This window comes from Equus quagga, chromosome 15 (assembly GCF_021613505.1).
Source record: "Equus quagga isolate Etosha38 chromosome 15, UCLA_HA_Equagga_1.0, whole genome shotgun sequence".
In the NCBI taxonomy this organism is placed as follows: Eukaryota; Metazoa; Chordata; class Mammalia; order Perissodactyla; family Equidae; genus Equus; species Equus quagga.
Window position 1 is genome coordinate 23,221,341 of NC_060281.1, and position 14,053 is coordinate 23,235,393.

The 14,053-nt window shown below is 56.9% G+C and overlaps 1 protein-coding gene across 7 annotated transcripts in view; it reads right to left on the reverse strand.

Moving 5' to 3' along the window:
* The window catches only part of FOXP4 (forkhead box P4), a 50,678-nt gene extending 37,901 nt beyond the window's left edge, over positions 1 to 12,777 (reverse strand). For all 7 annotated transcript variants that reach the window (XM_046640194.1, XM_046640192.1, XM_046640191.1 and 4 more), the window contains exon 1: positions 12,325 to 12,777. The gene's annotated coding sequence lies outside the window, so the exon portion shown is untranslated. The remainder of the gene's footprint in view (positions 1 to 12,324) is intronic.
* Between the last annotated feature and the right edge of the window lie 1,276 nt (positions 12,778 to 14,053).

A 14,053-nucleotide genomic window follows, 5' to 3' on the forward strand; every position in this document is an offset into this window, starting at 1 on the left:
TGGCCAGAACAAGATACTTCATCTCCAAAGCCATTCATTCTTTCGACAGGGACTTAGTGCCAAGCACTGAGGATCTATCTGCAGGAAACGGAAATGTGGCCCCTGCCCTCTGCAGGCTTACAAAACTCGACCAAGCCAGTGCTGTAGTGTCCCAGATACTTTGAGGGCAGCTGGTAATGATGGAGGTCCTATTCTCCTTCCCTTTTTTCTGGGTAAACTGGCAGTCTTTTGGAAAGTTTAGTCACTAGGAGAGTTTTGGCCAGGAACCAAGTCATTCTTCTCTCTCCAGTGGCTGGCCAGGAGCATATTTCACCAGCAGTGACCCCTCATCCATTCATTGGTTCAACATTATTTAAGCACCTGCAGTGTGCTAGGCTCCATGTATGCAGACCCGAATCGGAAAGACACAGGCACTGCCCTCCAGGAGCTTACGTTCCCGTGAGGAGAGGCAGATGATAAACATGGACTCAAATAAATAAGCTCAAATAAAATACATCCTATCAAATGTGAGTACAGGGAATAACTGGGGGAATCTAATTTAAATGGAAGGGGACAGGGAAGGCCTTCTTTTTGAGGAAATAGCATATACGCTCAGAAATGAAGGGTGAGTAGGTACTGGCCAGGCACAGTGTACACTGAATGCAGGGCAAATGGCATATGCAAATTTCCTTATTTCACAAGAGAGGTCACCAATTTCAGACTTTTCCAGAGCTAAAAGTCTTTGAAATGGACACATTTCTTGATTATATAAAAAGACACACACATGGGTACCACATAGAACAGAGCATGAGGATGCCTTATATTTCCTTCTTTCTCTTTCTTTTCCCTTCTCTCTAGCCATCCTGCTATCAGATCCTACTTGTGTCAAGGGACATAAAGCAGAGAGCTGTTCAGAGCAGAAAGCACTGACATCACAAGGAACTGAAGGATGCTCCCCAGTCTGTCATCCAAAGGCCCAGGGGCCCCCCTCCCCCACCCAGCTCAGGCCCCAAAGGCCCACTGGCTTCAGGCTACCAGGGGAGGGGGCTGGTGGTTCGGACAGCAGCCACTTTCACCTCAGCCCCTTAGTCAGCCTCTCATCTGCCATCCTGCCTGCAGACCGTTCTCTGGACTCTTACTACCTTTGTCACATGAGCCCGGAGCAGTGCGGTCACCAGTCTGACCCTCGATTTCCTGATTTGTCATATGTAGCCGATATCAGTCAAGCCCCTTTCAGGGTTGCTGTGCTATCGAAAGATCCTGCATGAAGAAGGCGTTCAGAGAAGGGTAGTTACTATCATTATGGGGGCGCAGAAGGTCCTGCCACAACCCGGCTCTGAGGGGGCTATGGTTTAAAAATTGATCCCCTTGCCTTAGCCCAGCCCTTGGTTCAGCACTTGAGGAAAGACCAAGACCCAAGGGTCAGAATGTCTCTCTGGTTCCACAATGGGTCCCCAAACCAGAAGGGGGTGGTGTGAGTCACATGACTACGTGGCTCTCTGATGAGGCCAGCAGTGTCCCTCCCCAGGCAGACGGGGCTCCCTGAGTTCCGGAAAAAGCCTAGTCCCTCTCCAAGCCCATAGACTTCAGGACTCCCCCTTGTGTGGGTCTGAGGCTGGCTCCCCTCCCTACTCCCACTTCTGCCTGATACTTAGTGCACGTGGCAGGGAGCGGATGTGCTCTCTAAAAGGCTGCAACGAGGGGCTGGCCCTGTGGCCGAGTGGTGAAGTTCATGAGCTCCACTTCAGTGGCCCAGGGTTTCGCCGGTTCGGATCCTGGGCCGGATGTGGCACCGCTCATCAAGCCATGCAGAGGCGGCATCCCACGTGCCACAACTAGAAGGACCCACAACTAAAAATATATAACTATGTACCAGGGGGCTTTGGGGAGAAAAAGGAAAAATAAAAAATAAAAAAATAAAAACCAATAAAAGGCTGCAACAAGCCTCGGATTGGAAGGTGAGCCGCCATCCTGGGCGATCAGTGTCAGGCTCTCTCCCAAGTTTCAAATAACTTTATTTTCTAGTCATAAAAGTACTAGACATCTTAGTATAAAATTTGGAAGGAAAAAAAAGTATAAAGAAAAAAAAATCGTACCCATAATTCTACCATCCAGAGAGCCAGCCTTTTGGCCACACCCCTTCCAGTCAATCCATCCATTTTCACTCTCTTTTGGCATACAAACATTTAAAAAGTGAAATTGGGGTCATAATCTGTACATGGTTTGAATTTTCCTATTTTTCCACTCACCACTTACTATCATAACCATTTCCACATGACATCGAATATTTTAAGCAACAGTTTTTAGTGGTCACATAGCTGCTCGAATGGGCTGCTGTTCCAGAAATTATTCAGCCAATCCCTTAGAGCTGGACATCCAGACTGTTACCTATTTTTACTAGGACTGCAATAAACACCCTCTGGGAACAGAATACTCCACATTTCTGACTGTTTGCTTAGGATACATATTTAGAAGGTGGATTTGCATATTTTTAAGGCTCTTGAGACATTTATTTCCTAATTGATGTCCATAAAATCTGCACCAATTTTGCCCTTCAGCAATGCAGCCATGTCGCAGGATTCTCCAGCCCTTCACCTTTTTACTGATTTCCGTCCATTCTCCTCAGCTCTTTCTCCAGAAGATTCTCAGACCCAGCATAAGGCATCCCCAACCCTATAGACTCTGTCAAATCTGGGTGAGTTTACAAGGCACGTAGCTGGGGGGGGGGGGGGTGGGAGGGGGGGCTGGGCTCTGCCTGCAACTGATGCTGAGCACAGTGGGCCCTGGGGTCTGGGCATATAGAGCTGAATAAAACTAGCCCTTGCTTTGGGGTGGGGGGGGCCTTACAATTTGGTGGAGGAGAAAGATAGATACACAGGCAAAGACAAGCATCAAAAAAAAAAAAAAAAAAAAAAACACCCATATCCATGCTCCTCCCTGGATCAATTAAATTGGACTCTCTGGGGAGTGGGACCCAGGCATGGATAATTTTAGAAGTTTTTCCAAGCATGCTAAACTTCAAGTGTGGCCAGGATTGAGAACCTCTGCCCTACACAACTCACACAACTTTACAAATGTTATGTTAAATACACACTGGGGGGCTCTGAGTGCCTAGAGGGAGTGGCGGTGCTCTGGGAAGGCTTCCTGTAGGAGGTGACTTCTGAGCTGACCCCCAAGGAAGTGAAGCCTGGGCACACAATTTGTGAATACATTTTATTCTTAATAACAACCATTCCACTCAGCGAGTCCTTGAAAGCCCTTTCCCCTACCCTGTCTCCTCCTCTCTTCCCCACTCAGCCTGGCACTCACTTTGACAGACAAAGGAACCACACTTAGGAGACGTCTAGTGACTTGACAAGGTCACCTGACTGCTAAGAGGCTGAGCTAAACTGAAACCCTACAGCTCTTCTGACTCCCAAACCAGTACTCTTCCTCTAGTCCCACCTCAGAGGTACAAGGCCTGGAGGGCGGTCACTCTGGAATCTCCTTGGAATCTGAACCTCCCCCCACGCTGCCCCCACCATCCCCAGTTCACTTTTCACTGGCTCCGGCTCCAAAATGCTCCTACCCGGCCCTCCCAAGGTGGCCTCCCTCCACACTCCTTAGTAGTACCATGACCAAAAGGAAGACTTAACAATAAGAAAAAAAAAGAAAAAGAACCAAAGATCCCACTCCATCTCATTAAGAAAGTAAACATAAGAGCCATCTAAGTGTCTAATTAAGCTTCTAATTAGTCCCCGCTTGTTACTAATGCAAATTAGATTACTCCGCTTAACTACAGCATGTCCACAACACCCTTGTTAATTGCGGCCTTTTGAAATTAAATTACTCCCTAATTAGCATATCAAAGCCATTGATTCGGAGCTGGGAAAGATGAGGGCAAGAGGAGCCGAATGCCAAGTTTGGTTAATCAGAGATGGTTAATTAAATAGTGACGTCTTACGTGGGGGGCCTGCTGGTTAAGGGGTGGGGGCAACTCGCTCAGGACCTGAGCGGCCATCTGGAGCCCAGTTCTGGTAGTGCCCTTGGCACCAGGGGGCTCCCGTGAGCACAGGAGGGGCTCCAGCCAACCTGGGACAGAGCGCTAAGTCTGGCTCTCGCTGGGGCCCTCGATGCTATGCCCAGCCTGCAGACATGCCCTGGCCCCTCCCTTGTCTCCTCTGATGATATCTAGGTGCGGCATTCACAGGGATGTTGGGCACCAACACAGGGGCATCCAAACACATCCACATTTGAACATGCGAGATTCAGCACCCTTTCACATCTCTCTCCCTGTTCCAAGATTAGTTCCAGAAGGGCAACGTCTGCCCAGTTCTTCTCTAGTCCCCACCAGTGGCTCTGTTCTTGGAAGAAAGTCTCCCCCAGCCCCAACAAAAAGTCCTTAAGTTTGGTGGGGGGGCAGTAGGAGGGTACTGACTTTTACAGAGGGGCTCACGTGGACAGGGCCGGGCTGGTTTCAGCTTGGAACAGGCCCCTGGAGACACAAGACCCTATAATTCCGTCCATGGTAAAAAGAAGGAAAAAAATTATCCACCACCATCAGTTCTTAAGCAGCTGTGTGGGATTAGATTTGGGTCCGGGGGTCCTTAAAGGTCTTTTCTGAGCTCTGGTACAGACCCTGCAGAGTCTCTCGGACACTGGTCCTCCTAGCTCTTCCTTGAAGAATACTGAGGACAAGTGAAATCCCCCTGATGGAGCTGCTAAACAAAATGCCCTCAGGGGCTAGGCTGGCCTCCCAGGTGATAAGCGGAGGGCACTCAAACCCTGTCTATCCTAACCACACAGAAATGTAGCCTCAGTGTTGACAGGGTTTGGGTTTTTTCAAAAGAAGCTTGAAGTGGGGATATTTATGTGAAATTTACCATTGTAATAAATTTTGTGTGGGTCACCAAAACTCATAAGGGGTGAAGTTAGTCAATTTGTGACTTCAGTCCTTATGGCCAGCATTCCAGAGAGGCAGGTTCCAGTTAGCTGTGTGACCCTGGGCAAGCTACATCACTTCTCTGGGTCTGGGCCCCTCACCTGTCAAATGAGAGGAATAAATATCAATACCTGGAGCATCTCTTGGGGTGGTTGTGAGGATCAGAACAAGGAGGTATGTGAAACGGCAAGGCACAATTTCTCAGTCAGGGTCTGGTGACCACCGAGTCCTACCCGTGCCTGCTACAATCCCCTCCCACATTGAGACGTCTTCTAGAACCTTCCTCCTTCACCTTCCATTCAGGAGGCAGAGTCTGGGCTTCTAAGAGTCCTTGGAAATGCTGAGGGCTCGTTCCTCTAGATGCCTGACCTGGCTGTTGGGCAGCTCGGAGGTACCACACACCTGTGCATTCAGCGGGTCAGCCCTGGTGGGGGCAACAGCTCTTAAATGACTCTTCTAAAAAGATGGAACTTTCACAGGAACAAAATCCCAGCGGCTGACAGGTCCGTAGCCTGGTCCTTCAGTGCCCTGCTCCCCCAACTAGGGTGGGTGTGGAGTGGGGGAGTCTCCTTGGAGTCTTTCTCCAGACAGACAGATACCCCCTCCCCCCACACACACACACCCCGTTCCTCTCCAAGTTTCTCACCAGCAGCCCCTGCAGCACAGAGTCAGGGTCGAATTCCCAAAGGGTGAGGTTTTGTTGATTTAAGGTGGGATCAAAGGGGGCCAAGGGGAGAGGAAGGGGCCCCCCCACAGCGCAGACCCAGTGAATCCCAGGCAGTGCCCAGCCCATGGGTACCATCCAAGCCAAGCTGGACATAGCAGTGGTTTTATGTTAGAAAATAAGTAAAATTGAAAGCAAGGCCGTAAAAGAGAAACGGTGAAGGGTGAGGCTGTCCTGGTGTGAGGGGGAGGGCAGAACGGGCGACGCACCAGGGCCAAGCCGCAGCCAGCCTCGCTGAGCTCTCTCTCCCTACGAGATTCAATTAATTGATAACAAGAGGCATCAAATTAATTTCTGGAGGATGTGAGATTCTGATGAAGAGAAATCTCGTCGATGGAGATCGGGCGGGAGGGGGCGGACAGCGCCCCCCTTTAATCAGGCTCAGCCGCCTAATTGGGGAGGAGACTAGCTTGGGCCGCAGGGTCGCCTGCCCCGTGCTCCAGAGCGCCCCTTCGGAAGGACGGGCAGAGACAGAAGGCTTGGCCGAGGCGGAACAAAGGGGGATACACTGAGACCTTCCAGGCTCTACTCGCCTGACGCCTGACACCCCACCGGCAGCTGCGGGAAGGGGAGGCCAGGGAGAGGGAAGTGCGGGTTCTCCCTTGCCAGCTGTACAGTTAGGAAAACTGAGGCCCAGAGAGAAGACGGTCATGCCTAAGGCCACAGAGGAATTAGGAAGTTGGCAGCAGTGCGCTTACTGGTACCCCTCACGGGAGAGTCCAGACTTGTTTGTGACCCAGCCGCGCAGTCATCCCCAACAGCGAGGATCCTGGGCAGCACACGGCGCGGGCGGCCCTCCCGGTGGTTAAGACGGAGGCCACACTGCCCGAGCCGCCAGCTCTTCCAGCCCTCCCTGGACCCCCAGGCGCCGCGCGGAGTCGGCCTGCGCCCGGGCATTTTCTCGGCGCTCCGGTGAGGGCCGCAGACACCCGGCGCTGCATCCCGGAGCTCAGGTCTCGGCGATGATCAAGGAGCTTCCTGCAACTCGCACTCCTGCGCTCGCGGGGTCTCAAGGAAGTGCTGGCCCTGGCCCCGAGAGCGCGCTCGACTGGGGAAGGGAGACCAGGTAGCCCTGGCTCTTCGGGGAAATCGCGGAGGCTTCCTCAAGGAGAGATCCTCCCAAGTGCACCAACTCTGTGCCCTCGCTCAACAAGCAGACTTCCGACCTTCGCAAACAAGCGCCTCCATCTCTAATCCAAGGATGCGGGAGCCTCGAGAAGCTGGGGAACATCTCCACGCGCAGCGCTTTACAGCCTCGGCCACTCCCTGAGTTTCCTGCAAATCCTCCCCAGAATTCTCCCGGCCGCGCACTTTCCTTCCACGGTGCAGATGCTATCTGTCCAGGAAACCCCTGAAGGCAAGAAGGAAGTACACCCCTACCATCTTGTGCACCAACTTCTTTCCCCAGGGTCTCCTCGAAGCATGGGCTCCAGAGCTGAGGAACCAAATCCAAGGGCGCCTGCCTAGTTGAGGAAACCAGAACGGAAGCCCCCTCACCCATCCACTCCCCAGTTCCCTTCACACATCGCAGCCCTCCTGAGGGCTCTCTGGGGGCCAACATAGGCATCCTGTTCCTGCTGGGGAGCTGCCTCGTCACCAGTACCAATCCAAACGATGGGCGCTGAGGCACTTGCTCCACTTCTGATTCCCCAAGTTGCAAGCAAGCCACCTCTTACTAAGCCTCTTCACTGCCACCCTTCTGCGCACCACCAGACCGTGAGAGCTCCACAACGTTTGTGGAATGGAGATGATGAGGAGCCCGGGTCTCTATTCCCGGAGCCACCCTGCCCTCAAGTTGCCATCAATTGTCCCTCCTTCACTAGTGGAAATTCTGGGTAACTTCTGCCCCACTGACCTTGCCTGCCTTGAACAAATGCCAGAGGGTCGCCATTCTATACACACTCCACTTTGTTACCGTAGGAAGAAAACCCACCATCTCCCCCCAACTCCCTCATTTGGATGGAAGCCCAGGTCAGGTGCCATCAGAAATTCCCAGTGGGAGAGAAAACCCGTCCTGTACCACCAACGACCCCATTCACCCTCAGGTCCCAGCTCCGGAGGCTCCAGTTGGACAGAGGATGGAGCGTGGGGAGGTGGGCAGAGCTGGTAGGATTCGGGACACAGGCCGCATGGCTATGGCCAGGGCTGGGGAGGGAAAGGCAAGGGCTGTATAGACCCTGGGGGGAGGAGTCCTGGGACAGGGATGAAGGGGAGAGAGGGCATCAGCCAGGTTCAGGCTTGGATGGCACCCTCCAGGCACCAGAAGCTTGAACTCCACAGCCCAATGCCCTGTGGTCCAGTTCAACTGTGCACCTTTTGTGTGGGAACTCTTGATGTCTAGCTCAGGCAGGCTCTGTGAGGGACCCACTGAGCGCCATCTCACAAGACCACTGCATCGGTGGCCTGCGAGGTTGGAGTCAAGAGGGTTCCTGCTGTGAGCCCAGCATGGCTTAACGGGCAGTGGGCAAAGAAGGTGTGCATTTCCACAGAGAATCCAGGACGACGATGCTGAACGGGCCAGCAACTTCAGGCTCAGGGGGAAGTTTCTTTTTGTTTGTTCGAGATGATCCATCCAGGAGTAGGTCCCAAATTGATTTTGAGACTGGCTGCCAAACTTGTCTTCCATAAAGCTGTGTAGGCTAGGGTTCCACATGGTAGAAGTCTCCTATTTTGGAGAAATGGTACCAGCCATTTTTCCTGCTCTGTGTCCTGGGGAATTCTCTCTCCCATTTTTATTTCTCTCCACGAGTACCTTAGGAGGGCTGGAGCTGGTGGGGGGGATACGACTGGACATTCTAGGGTTGTGTGTAGGTGGGAAATAGCAGGTTCTCAATCCAGACCCTCCTTTAAGGGGAAGACAGGAAGGGGAAACACAGCCTTCTCAGTGAAGGGCAGAGGGGCGGCCCAGGCCCGAGCTTGTGGAGAGAGGGGAGAGTTGGCAGGCCCTCCCATGCCCTCCTTTCTTCCTGCCCCCCAGCAGAGGCTCAAGCCCTACTGGTTATACTGGGAGTTAGGAGCCCCACATTTTAGTCTCAGTTCTACCACTAACTAGCTGTGTAACCTCAGACAAGTTGCTGCTTTCTCTGGGCTTCATTTTCCCAACCCATAAAATGGAGGTTCATACTCACGCATTTCCAGTATTCAGTCCAACACATGGCCTGGCAGTGCTGGGAATGGAACAGAAAGGCCACCCCTGAGTCAGCACCACCACATGCCAGGCACTTGCTCGCCCTTTCAACTCCTAAACCAGCTGTCTAAGGTGAGGATAAGAAAAGTGAGGTTCCATGAGCTTAATTAAGTTCCCCAGAGCCCCATCACTACTGGCAAGTTCTGAAGGCTTTTCCACTCTGACCGGTATTCTGCCCCAGGGAGCCGAGTTCCCTGCCCTGGGTTCCAGAGTTCTGGAACCAAGTCCGAGGCAGCCATTTCAGCCAATGGAGTCTCAGAATCCTGTCAAAAATCGTGCCTTGGTGTGGGGCAACTGGGAGAAGTGTCAGACCATGAAGGGAAACTGTGTGGAGCTCCTTGGATGGAAGAAATGATTATTCTGCATGTTTGGGCTGTTGGAAAAGTAAAGACATTGTGCCTGTTGGGAGTGGAGGGGCTTGCTTTTCGGCTGGAGAGACACGAAAACCACCAAGACAGCAAGGCAGCAAAGGGTTAGGATACAGGGAGGGAGGGTGCAGCCGAGCAGGGGAGGTTTCTGGGGGTGACGACCCTCCCCTCCCCTGGCACATTACACATCTCATCTGAAACAGACACCTCCGCTCACCTCCTCCTCTCCCTGCTATTCTCTCTTACCTCTCTCTCCTACCCCGACAGTGTGAGGTCCAGAGAGCAAACCCCAGCTTCACGGCTTGGGCACTCCAGTGCCCAGCCTGGGACCTGCCCAGACAGAGCAGGGGCTCAGCAAACATTTGGGGAATTACTGGATCAAAGGAAGCCCCCACTCCCCGTCCCCCTACTTTCCTCCCCCTAAGGAAGAGGTGTGTTTGGAGTAGGGGCCCAGCAGGATATGCACATTCCTGGCAAGAAAGGACCTACCTGCCAGCAGCCAGAAAGGAAGTTCCTGGCCAAAGGCGGAAGAAAGAGGGTGGGGTGGGGGTGTCTAGGTGTGAGAAGGGCACCCACAGAGAAAGGGACAGGACAGGTCCCTTTGCAAGTTGGGCCCAACCTGCCCTGCCCCCGGCATTCCCCAGCATGGGTGTCAGGCCTTTCTCTCCCCAGGGGCTCAGGGGTTCCCCAACTCCATAACTCCTGGGAAACCTGCCCAGGACTGGGAGAAGGATAGACAACCCCACCCAGGAGCCCAGCACTTAGTGCCAGGAGAGAAGGTTCCTGCAGTCTCCCTCAACTTAGTGCCAAGGCTAGGGCCCCGGAAGACAGCGTTTGAAGGGTCCAGGAGGAGCAATTCAGATCTTAGTGGGGTCCTGGGTGTGTGTGGGGGGAGGGGGCACCCACAGCACCACTTCCTCCCCATTCCACCTTGCCCCACTGATAAGAGTGGGAGCAACATCAGATGGGGAGCCCCCCAAGGCACAGCCCTGCTTTCGAGAGGCTCAGATCTAAGGCTGCCTGAGCAAGCGAGCCATCCAGGTGCCCACAGCACAGTCCGGGGGCCCTCCCTCCTGCCAGGCCTGGGGAAAGACAAAGTTTCTCAAGTTTAAAAAAAAAAACAAACCCAAGCTTGCAGACTTCCCCTTCTCCACAGCCGGTTTTCTGCCAGGTTGGGCAGGGGCTGTCTGGGACCGCGGCTGTCTGAAGTGAGTGGCTCCCCCTCAGGCAGCTGAGGCCCAGCCAGCCCAGTCTTCAGCCCCAGCACCCACCCGCTTAAAATGCTCAGCTTCCATAGGGTTTGGTCCCGGTTCTCCAAGGAAAGTGAGCTTCTAGGCTCAAATTCCCAGTGGTGTCCATTACCCACTGTGTTGGCGGCGGGACTAGTCAGACCCTCCGTATAGAGGATGCCGCTGCTCGCCCTTTCTGCGTGGGAGGAGGCACCCGGGCCAGCCTCCAGCTCCAGCCCTAGCTACCCCTCAAGCTGCGCTCCCGCAGCCCTCAGTCTCAGACCCCACGCAGTTCGCTCTAGGATAATCCAGGCGGGTGCTTTAAAGCTGGGGATGAAGATGCTTAAATTTAAGTAAAAACCCGCATGGGCCAAAATGCTCCAGGGCTTTCTCAGGAACCGCCGGGATGACAGCTTCAGACTCAGGTTTGCTCCTCCGGGCCCCCCACCTCCACTCCCTGCTCCAGGCCTCGCGGTCAGCCTCAGGGAGACCTGGCGCGGGCCGGGGTGCAAGACGCGCGGTGATTTCCAGACGCCTTAAACCCCAGGCGCCAAGTGCGCGAGGAAATCGGCCAGGCGGGGGTTGGCAGAAGAGGCCAGGGGTGCGAAGGGAGGAGCCGGGTGCTCTATGGGCTCAAGGTCTCCGTGGTCCCATATCCTCTTCCCCCAGCCTCGAAAGTCCGGGGCCGGGTGGGATGCGGCTGTGTTGACGAGGTCGCCCCAGTGGGAGAGAAGGAATCCGCAGCCGTTAGGGCCTCCGCCTCAGAATCCGCGTCCCGCGAAATCACACGGTCCTTTGCCAGGGAGCCCGGGACCCCATGTCGCTCAGGGCGCCCCGCATTCTAGCGCCACGGGCCCTGCCCGGGCTCAGCCCAAGTTAGTTTGTTTGGAATTAATGGGGAGCGGGAGGAAGGAGCGCGGCCGGGATGACCGCCGGTCAAAGAGAGGTGTCTGTGGCGGGGCTGTCCAGGAGACACTAGAAACCTGGGGGGGGGGGGGGCGCTTGGTCACTCCAGGACACGCTTTCCAGGCGGCCTCCGAACCCTGCTGCCGCCCTCCCTTTCCCCTACATGGCGAGGTGGGGGCTCTCCCTAAACGGGGTGAAGAAGGTACCACCGTCAGGTCAGTCCCCTACCCTCCAGCACCAGCGCACAAAACCACAGGGGCCGTTTCCAGACACTCTCAAGTCCTCAAGGAGTTTTCCGCTCCATCTCCGAGCTGACCGAGGAATGGGGGAAAGGGGCTGACTGGTCAAAGAAACCTTCGAGGTGCGACCCCAGCAAAACGAGTCCCCTCCACACCCGAGGCGACGCGGCGGGTGAGATCGCGGTCCACCGTCGCACCCCCCCCCCCCCCCCAGCTGCCTCCGGCGCGTCTTAGGGAGTCCTGGACGGACTGGGGTTGGAGGAGCTCACTGCACCCCTTCCCTCCCCAGCTCAGGAAAGTCCGGGCCGGGAAGTAGTCTTTGTCTGACTCCGGGCGTGGGGGGGGGGGGGGCGCGCCCCCTTACACCCCATTCCCAGCGGCAGGCCGGGAGGGGGCGGGGCCCAGATTCTTGGGGAAGGGCGGGCCTCAGGAGCCTTTCCAGCCCCCCCACCCGGGCCGACCTCCGGCTGTCTGCCCCCTCCCGCCGCCGCGCGGAGCCCCCACCTGTTCCCAAGGCAGCTTTGGGCCGCGGGGGCCCCGCCGGGGGCGGGGTGTCGCGGGCGCGCGGGGTCAGTGCGCCGCAGCCGGCCCTGGCTGGAACAAAGTGCGCCGGCCTGGGCCCGGCTCCTCCCGGCGCCCGGCGCGTCTCCGGCGGGCAGTTTGCAAACACAAAGTGAGCCAGTGAGAAGGCGAGAGAGTGCGCGAGCCGGGGAGTTGGTCTGCTCGCCGGCCCAGCCCCCACCCGCGTCCCCGGCTCGGCCCGCCACCTACCTGTCCGGCCCGGCCGCTCCGTGCGGGCTCCGGCCCGTCAGCCCGCGCGGGGCATGGGGCTCGCTCGGGTCGCAGCCCGGGCCCGCCGCCGCCCGCTGGGGCTGCCCCTCCGCGCCGCCCAGCGCCGCGCCGCTCCCGGGCGTCCTCCCTCCGCGCCGCGCCGCGCCGCGCCGGCCGCCGCGCGCCCTAGCTCCGCCGGGGCATCGCACTTTGTGGGTAGCTCCGCTCGCTCCGGCTGGGCTCCTCCTTCCCGATCCTCCCGCGACGCTCGTTCGCTCGCTCCGGCTCCGGAGCTCCGGGACCCCGGCGTCCCCGCCCCCGGCCCAGCCCTGGTTCCGGCCCGGGCTCCTCCCCGCCGCGCCGCCGCCGCCTGCGCCGCGCCCTCCTCGCGGGCTGGGGGCTCCGTCCCGGCCGCCGGCCGCGCTGTCCGGTCCGCAGGGGCGGCCGGCTCCGGACTCCGAGGGGCTGCGACTGAGCCCGGGCTGCGAGTGGCTGCGAGCGGGCGGCGCGCGGGCGGGGCGGGAGGAGGCGGGGGAGGAGGGGTGGAGGGGAAGGAGGGAGCGCGCGGAGAGCGGGAGGAGGGAGCGAGCGAGCGGCGGAGGGAGGGCAGACCAACTTCTAGCGCTACCATAATTCGCCTAAAGCAGGTGCAGCCACTTCCACCCTGCGAGGCAGCCAGCCGTGAGCGAGGGAAGACCACGTGGACCAAACTTCGGGGGAAGAAAAGTGGGGGTCTGGGCACAAGACATGGGGCTGCGGACCTGAAAAAGGCGGGTGGTGGAGAGACCGCAGGGATGCCCCCTGGCCTCGCGAAGCCTATGGCGCCCTTTGCAAGCCCTGGCCTTTCCCTGGAGTCTGGAGGTACGGCCAAGCTCTGCTCCCACACGGTTCATTGGTTCCCGGCGGGCTGCGCTCGACGCGGGGAGTGGCCGGGGGCCTGGTGTCAGCCCGGGTCCTTCCCTGCCTCCCTCCTGCTGCCCTTTGCGTGGGGGTTGGGGGTGGGCTTTCTGAACCGGGGGTGGGGGAGGTGGGGAAGCTCCTCTGGGCTTTGTGAACCGTCACCCCGGGCGCGCGCTGCCTCCCTCTCCGGAAGGGAATTTCCCATAAAGTGCTCTGTGAACCAGTGAAGAAGGGGCCCCCAAGCCTGATGCACGCCGGCAAAGCGAAGTGCAAAGTCGAGGCAATTATCCAGACAAATTAGGTTGTAAACAAAACTCAATGTCTTTTGCCACAGGTGGGGTGGGGAAGGGAAGGAACTGGAGGGATTTCGGTGGTGGAGGTTTTGGGGTTGGGAGGGGGAAGTCCGGATGAGGAAAGGCCCAAGATCCAAGGGGGAGGGCGATGCTGGTAGCAGACGTCCCACTCAGAGACCCGTGGAAATCTGAATAAATCCTCCCTCCCACCCTCCACCCCGAAAACACCTCCCAGGTGTCTCTCTGTGTTGGAGGGAGGGTTGAGAGACGCCTCAGAGATCCTCAAGGAGAGCCCTTGACCAAGGGGGGACCCTGCTGTTGGATGAAGGCAGTGGCTCTTGAAGGCTCTTCTGGCCCCAAATCACCTGAGGCAGGTGGAGACAGGGCAGACACATGATGCCCCTGTGGAGTGTGAGCAGGGGGTGCTTCAGGAATTGGTGCTGTCGCCCGGGGAGAGAATTTCTTGGAAGAGAAGCCTTTCCAATGGGGCTGGGAAGAAAAGCGTTTCCAGAGAGAAGGCTCCCTCTTGGATTGTT